This window comes from Equus asinus, chromosome 1 (assembly GCF_041296235.1).
Source record: "Equus asinus isolate D_3611 breed Donkey chromosome 1, EquAss-T2T_v2, whole genome shotgun sequence".
Classification (NCBI taxonomy): domain Eukaryota; kingdom Metazoa; phylum Chordata; class Mammalia; order Perissodactyla; family Equidae; genus Equus; species Equus asinus.
The window spans coordinates 116,373,342-116,381,018 of NC_091790.1; the positions used below are offsets into that span (position 1 = coordinate 116,373,342).

General features: G+C 42.0%; 1 long non-coding RNA gene across 1 annotated transcript; it reads left to right on the forward strand.

Moving 5' to 3' along the window:
• Nucleotides 1-1,501: 1,501 nt before the first annotated feature.
• On the forward strand, nt 1,502-7,288 carry LOC139044901 (uncharacterized). The gene is made up of 4 exons (XR_011502374.1): nt 1,502-1,595; nt 5,921-6,102; nt 6,541-6,611; nt 7,173-7,288. It is a non-coding gene; the product is annotated as an uncharacterized lncRNA (long non-coding RNA).
• Nucleotides 7,289-7,677: the final 389 nt, after the last annotated feature.

The following is a 7,677-nucleotide window of genomic DNA, read 5'->3' on the forward strand; positions in this document are numbered from 1 at the left end:
TCTTTACTTAACTTTTGATCATATGGAAAACAGTTATAATAACTATTTTAAAGTCCTAATTCTAACATCTAGGCTGTTTTCAATTGATTGACTTTCCTCCCCACTAAGCGTTGTGTTTTGTTTCTTTGCATGCCTCCTAGTCTTTGATTGTATGCTGGACATTGTAGATTTTTTCCTTGTTTAGTGTTGGATATTTTTATATTTCTAAAAATATTCTTGAGCATTGTTCTTGGATGCAGTTAAGTTACTTGCAAAAAGTTTGACCCTTTCATGTCTTGCTTTTAATATTTGTCCAGCAGTCCTAGTGTAGAGTTTAGTATAGGGTTAATTATTCCCTACTACTAAGGTAAAATGCTTTACCAAGTCGTTTGTGAATCATGAGATGTTTCAGTCTGGCTAGTGGCAACAAGCACTATCACCAGTCCTGGGTGAGCACCACCTATTGCTAGCTCTAATCCTTTTGGGTGCTTCTTTCCCAGCAGCAATCTCCAGTACTCTGTCCTGTGAACTCTGGCTTCCTTATTTTCCTCAGATTCTTAGCTCCATCTCCTCAACCCAGAGAGTCCTCCAGGATTCTCCCGGGTTCCTTTCCTATGCTATGGCCTGGAGACTCTCTCAAGGCTGTAAACTGAGGCAATCATAGAATTAATCTTATTTATTTTCCACTTACCAGCAATCGGTGTTCTTTGTTGCCTGACCGAGTATCTTGAAATGTGTTGTTTCACGTATTTTGTCCATTTGTTTGGGTTGTTTCAGGCAAGAGGGTGAATCTTGTCCCTGCTGCTCCATCTTGGTCATAAGCAGAAGTCCTTGGAGCCAGTTTATGCCATGGACTTAGACTTATTGGAATTCTATCTGTTGATCATTCTATGTTGTTTTCCCTCTTATTGACAAATAACATTTATGAGAAGACAGAATGAGGTAAAGTTGAGGTTAGATAAAGAACACAGTATCATCAAGAATTTTTAGTAACACAAGTCTGTTCAGAAGTTCAAGACATATATGAGTAAAATATAATTTTTTCAGGAAAAAATCAAATTCAGTGCTTGGAAGCTTCCATGAAATCATATCGTAAACCCAGCATATGATTCATGTCTCCACCATAGGCCAGGAACCTCAAGCAGAAGAGACACACAGGGCCTTGATCAAGGAATGTACACGGAAGTTATCCAGCTCAAGGGTCCTGGTCTAGGGCAAGGAGTTCAGAGCTGAATCTTGGTGGGTCCTTCTAACTGTGGAGAGCCTCCTTTTCAAGTAAAGAAAACTGTTATGATATAAATAAATGAACCTTGTAAACTTACAGAAACAAGGGAGAAAATTTCGATTCTGAAGTGGCATCTCACCAGGGGAAGTGACTGCACAGTTTCTATTGTTCATTGTTTGGTCTGGGGGATATCATAAGAGGCAATAGTTTTTGGATTAGTTATTTCTTAAAGTGAGGGTTGATGCAAGTGACGTGAGGCTCTGAACGAGGAAGGAAATGTTATGTGAGTCCTAAGACACTCTGAAGTCGAAACTGGATGCAGTGCTTCCAGTTCTCAATTTCGTGTGATTAATGGCAGTGGTCGTTTCCACTTCTAACCTGTTAACAGATGGTAAGTCCTGTGTAAGGGTAGCCGTAATCATAGATTTACACAATGAAAACTAATTCGGCAGACTGTAATCTCTGCTTATGGCAATGCGCATTTGTGTAGCATGCCCCGAATGCTCTCTGCTATACTACTCTGAGTTGAGTTGCCTATGTGTTGCAACATGGTAGTTTTCTTCTCTGTGGCTTCTCTTTTTGTTGTTTATTTTGTGCTGGGCAAATGGATTTGATGACAAGTTTCGAGAAAAGTGAAGCAAAGAAATCTCATGTTGGGTATTAAAATGCAAGGTTTACATTGACTAGAGGAGTCGCCAAAGAAAGGGTTGTGGAAACTGGCAGTTAGGGATTGGGGCAGTCTATCGTGAAGTGTACTCTAAACACAACACAACCAGGGAGGATTGACCAGAAATTAAACAAATAGGGATGGGGAAAATGTGTTCCAGAGGCACGTCGTGGGGAGAATTGAGAACGGGAGAGTGAGAACCAACATATAACACTGGGGAATGCTGCTCCATGGGGACCATGTTATAACAACGTCACCCATGGCTGATGCAATCAACACTCTCGTTTCTAGATCCACATCCCTTCTACTAAACAAGGTATATCTACCTGACTCAATCCCACTGTTTTGATCTTTAAACTCCCTGTTTAAGACTGGATACATTGAGTTATACTAAAAATAAATAACCCCAAAGTTGCTGCAGCGGAGCACAATATAGATTTATTTCTTGTCAATGCCAAGTCTGCTGTGGGTCCACGCAACTCTCCAGGGCAACTGCTATCCATGTGGTGACTCAGTGATCAAGCCATGATCCTGTAACCTATACCCTCTGAAACACGTGGCCTCTTCAGTTCCAGGTCAAGGAGGAGAGGGCCTGCCTTAGCCTGGAAGTGCTGCACGGCACTCCTGCTCACAGCTCTGCCCAGCTGCGAGTGGACTGAGAAGGAGAGTGCTGAGAGCAGACAGGAAAGGAGGACTGGCGTTGGAGAACACGAGGTGCTCACCTTGCCGTCAGAGCTGTTACACAGACCACCCCGTGCCCGACTTAGCCCTTGATTTGGCTTCACCAACACCCACTAATCTTTCTGGCATCAGGTTAAATGATTAATTGCTTCACATTTACCTCACCTACTACACTGTAAACTCTGCATTACTTATTCCGTCTTGTTTCCCCAGTCCCTAACATACACAGTGCCTAATATCTAGCTAATCAGATATCTGTAAATAAATTACTTTGGATAATCACAAAGACATCTAGAAATGTCCTTCTTGATATTGTCAGTAGTTTCTGTTTTACTAGCTATAGAAACACTCAAAAGTTTTACACAGGCTGATTTCATAAGTGGCAGACAAGCTGGGCAACATTGACACACCTGTGGGGCGTAGGTGTGTAGATTCTCCACAGCCACTCTAGACTCCATCAGGGCCACGTCTCATTTGTTCACGGCACATGGTTCCTCCAGATGCTACTGTTAATTTTTAAAAGGACAGATTATTTTAAAATTTTCTTCAGTTTTTTCCCTGACTGTAAATGTACTATATATACATTATAGGAAAACTGGGAAGTACATCAAATATAAAGAAGTCTTAATTCCAGCTTTCAAAAACCATTGACTATCATTTTTACATATTTATTTTCAGACTTTATCAACACACATCTTTACATAGTTGAGATCAAACAGTAAAATGGATTTTTATTCTGAATTTCTCCACGTTTTGTCATAGCATTTCCACTTTTCATTAAAGTCTGTTAAAGCATCATTTTAAACTACATCATTTATTTTCCTTTCATGTTTAAACCATGCTTTACTGAACCATCCTCTTAAACGTGGGCATTTAGATTGTTTCCAAAAGCTTTTCTCTACATGAAATGCTGCAATAAATATTGCAACGCATAAACATTTCTCTATATTTTGGACTACTCTCTTACAATAGATTCTCAGAAGGAAAACAGATAAATTAAATGTAGGATCATTTATATAGCCGCAGGGCACCTTTAAATCACACAATCGTTTTAAACAAACACTTAGCAATCATCCAGCCTGCTTACAATTTTTCCAGTCAGAAGTATGGAGCATGAGCTCTAGGGAGTTTCAAATGTAGCAACTGGAAAATTTTTTAAAGTAACTTTTATGCTGTCTCAGTGGGTGGGACAATCCTGATGCGCCCAGCGCAGTGTTTTCACTCAGCCTTATAACATAGCAGGTTCTTAACATTCAAGGAGGTATATCTGAACCCAACTGGAATCCTTCAGGTTATAAAACTAACGTATAGCTTTTCCTCAAAAAATTTCCTTATTTGCATTGGCTGAAGCGCTTGCTGAAATAGTTTCTACAATCGCTTTTTCTTCCTTTCATATTGAATAAATACAGCAGAATCATTCACAAAATAGAGCCACTAGTCACTGCCTACTTCAACATTCCACTCTTTAGTATAGTCACAACTTAATTTTTCTCACTAACAATTATCAATTTCTTAGCCCTCTTTTCTTTCTCTTCAATTTTTCCAGCAACCCTGCAGATGGCTTGCGTTGGCGGGGAGCAAGGTGGTCCATGTTTAACAAAGAAACAGAGTTTTTATTGCTCTATGTGACTTTTTGCTGATGAGAAGGGCACCACAGAGCTTGAACAAGATGCAGTCATCAGACAGTGCTGGGCTCAGGCACCAGCTGAGTGACTATCTCAGGTGCCATCCTTAAACACCCACTAATTCAAAATGACAATCTATTGTGTATGCCGAGGACATGCAGGGACTATGTGTGAACGCATAACCACGTTCAGTCTGTGCATTCCAAGGATCCCTGGGATCTTTCAAGGCACAAATGAGTGGGACAGTTGTAGTTATCCCCTTTGTCTAGAGGAGGAGGCTAAAGCTAGTGAGGACAAGGTCGTCATGGCCAAGGTTGTACGGTCCATAGTGAGGCTGCTGGGGTGAGACTCAGGTTCAGAAATAGAACTCCTTAGAAACTGAATCTTCATTATATACATGAGCAGAGGGACTGGAGCTGAGTAAGACATTATTCCTGAGAATCAACGAGATGTGAATAGAGGTGGAAACAAGAGTAGACAAGAGAATAAGAAATCAAATCATCCTAGAGTAATCCTTACAGAATAATGACTGCACAAGAGATGACCTGAATTCACTCAAGAAGGGAAGAGAAGCCAAGGTGATATTTTTGCCATACGCTGGCTGAAGACAAGTGGAGGAAACAGCAAGCTGATTTGAGTTGAAGGGGCACTGCAGGAGGCAGCAGCACGATTTCTCTCCCACCACTTTTCACCCCCACCCCCACCTCCACCCCACAAAGGCCCTGCCAAAGTAGACATCCAAAATAAGGGTATCTCAGCAAAGAATAGAAGGTTATGCTGCGTAGCCGAGTAGAAAAGGAAAGAGGTTTCTGGTCGAACCTAGGTTTTCTCTCCTGGGGAATTGTGTAATTGTAAATGGTGTCTTAGGAGTTAAACAAATTTAGTATCTAGATTGTAATACACATATTTATCTGTTCAAATACGGGTATGATTAATGGGACAAACTTTCCTCTGTTTTTCTAATTCAAAGCTTATGTTCAATACATAATTTCTGAGTAACATATGCAATAATACAAATTCTGTTTAGTTAAGCTTAACTAACTTTGAGTTCAAAACTAATTGTGCTACGAGAACTAAAAATATTAATTCTCTTATCACTAACATAAAGGATAACTGTCAACTGGCAAGCTTAAGAGACAGAGCCCCATGGAGAGTCCACGTAACATCTGAGAGTTTGTGTGGCTCCAGTGGGAGTAAGAAGACTTCACTGTTTTTTTTAAACTATACTTTTTGGTAAGGAAGACTGGCCCTGGGCTAACATCTGTTGCCAATCTTCCTCTGTTATTTCCTCCCCAAAGCCCCAGTGCGTAGTTGTATGTCCTTCCAGTTTTGTGTGGGAAGCTGCCACAGCATGGCGTGGCAAGCGGCGCTAGGTCTGCACCCAGGACCCAAACAGGCAAACCTTGGGCCACCCAAGTGAAGTGCAGGAGCGTAACCACTAGGCCACTGGGCCAGCCCCAGGAGACTTCATATAAAAAATTTTTTATTGAGGTCACATTGGTTTATAACATTACGTAAATTTCAGGTGTACATCATTATATTTCAACTTCTGTATAGATGGCATCGTGCTTACCACCCAAAGTCTAGTTTCCATCAGTCACTGTACACATGTGCCCCATCACCCCGCCTCCTTCCCCTCTGTAACCACTACTCTGTCCTCTGTATCTATGTGTTTGTTTGTCTTCCACATGTGACTGAAGTCATATGGTAATTGTCTTTCTCTGTCTGACTTATTTCCCCTAGCATAACACCATCAAGGTCCATCTGTGTTGTCGCAAATGGCAAGATTTCATCTTTTGTATGGCTGAGTAGTATTCCAAGAAGACTAACACTGAGGACCTCTGGACTTCAGAATCTCCATCTGTGCAAGGAGGATACAACATATACCCTTCCTACCTCCAAGGATGGCGCAAGGATCAAATAAGGTAAGATTCAGGTGCCTGAAACACTGGAGGTCTCTAAGTATTGTCAGTGTTGGGACAACCATTGCTGAGTATGGACTAGCCTGCTTTCTCCATAGACCACTTGTGAGGTGGGAAGGTGATTGATCCCCTTTGGCCATTCAGAGTGCGTGAGAGATTAGATTCTGGCACGTGGGAGCAGCATGAGCTCTTTCCCCAAGATCTGTGTTTGCTTTGGTTGATTATTCTATTTTTTAATGTGAAAAGTAGGAGAAGTTAAAGCGGGTTAATGAACAAAGAAAGGTGGCAGTGGTAAATGTGGTCTGGCCTAAAATAAATTTTCCAGTCTATCTTAGCTCACATATATTTCTTCCTATTTATTCACTCACTCACTCACTCATTCATTCATTCAATAAATATCCATGAATCATATTCTACGTGCCAACTTTTGCTTCCTTTTAGTCTTCTTCATTTGAGCACACTGCTGAGCTGCGTGAAGATGACTGCCTAAGTTGTGTGTCTCCACTGAGACTGTGAGTTCCTGAGGGCAGGAGATCTGCCTTGTACTTTTTTAGTCAGTTCTTTATCATAATGCTTGGCAGAGTGCTAGGAAAATGTAAGGAGCTATTAAATCATTACTGAGTTTTTCTTAAAGGACCACATAATATTTTTAGTTTTGATGTTTTTTAAAAGCATTGTTTTGCAGGTTGGGTTTCTTAGAGAGTGCCTCTGAGATGGAGATTAGCAGGCTGGGGGTTGACTGGGGGGTGCTGGTGGAAGCAACGCCTATGGAAGGAGGGGAAGGAAGTAGATTGGGCAGAAGCAGACGAGCTGCGATGGAGCCGGGATCAAGTCCTCGGCGCCCCGTTTGCGAAGCTCCGAAGCTGGGATAGCCTTTCGGGGCTGTCCTGAGCTGGGCAGAGGGGCCAGGCCTTTTCCCTAGACCTTGACTAGTCCCTGGGGGCAGGCTCACTCAGGAAAGGGATGTGGCCTTGGCCAAGGTGGCGAGGCAATTTGAAAGAGGGTCATCGGCTGTGGGCTGTCTGCTGGCAACATTCCCAGCGACTGAGGGAATGAGTTCGTCCTCCCTGCAGGGACGTCGGCAGCACATCGCAGGGCCCACTGCTCACGGTAACATGGGCGCAAGAGGACGTTCGGGGCTTTACCTGAGGAGGAAAAGGTGAACTTCAATACTGACACTTCATATACCTCATGCTGTTCTTGGAAAAGATCATTTTTAAGTAACTCACTAGTGTAGGTATAAAATAAAAGTTCTCCCCAAACATATATTTCAATGAAACATTTAAGAAAATCGAGATGAAATTTGTGTTGGTATTAGTATGCAGTAGTCAGGATGATTTTGTTTCACGTGATTGAAACTAACTCAAATTAGTTTGGGAATAGGAGATTTCCTTGCCTCATGTAACCAAATATCAGGACAGACAAAGCTGCCCCGAGACCTCAGGGGCTCCGGTGGGAGCATGTCACCTGCTTGTCTCTTCTTTGCTCTTCATATTGTCTCTATTCTCCCAGACTTGCTTCATCCACATGGCTGGAAAGATGGCTAACAGTAATTTCCAGGCTCATAGTTTCATCACT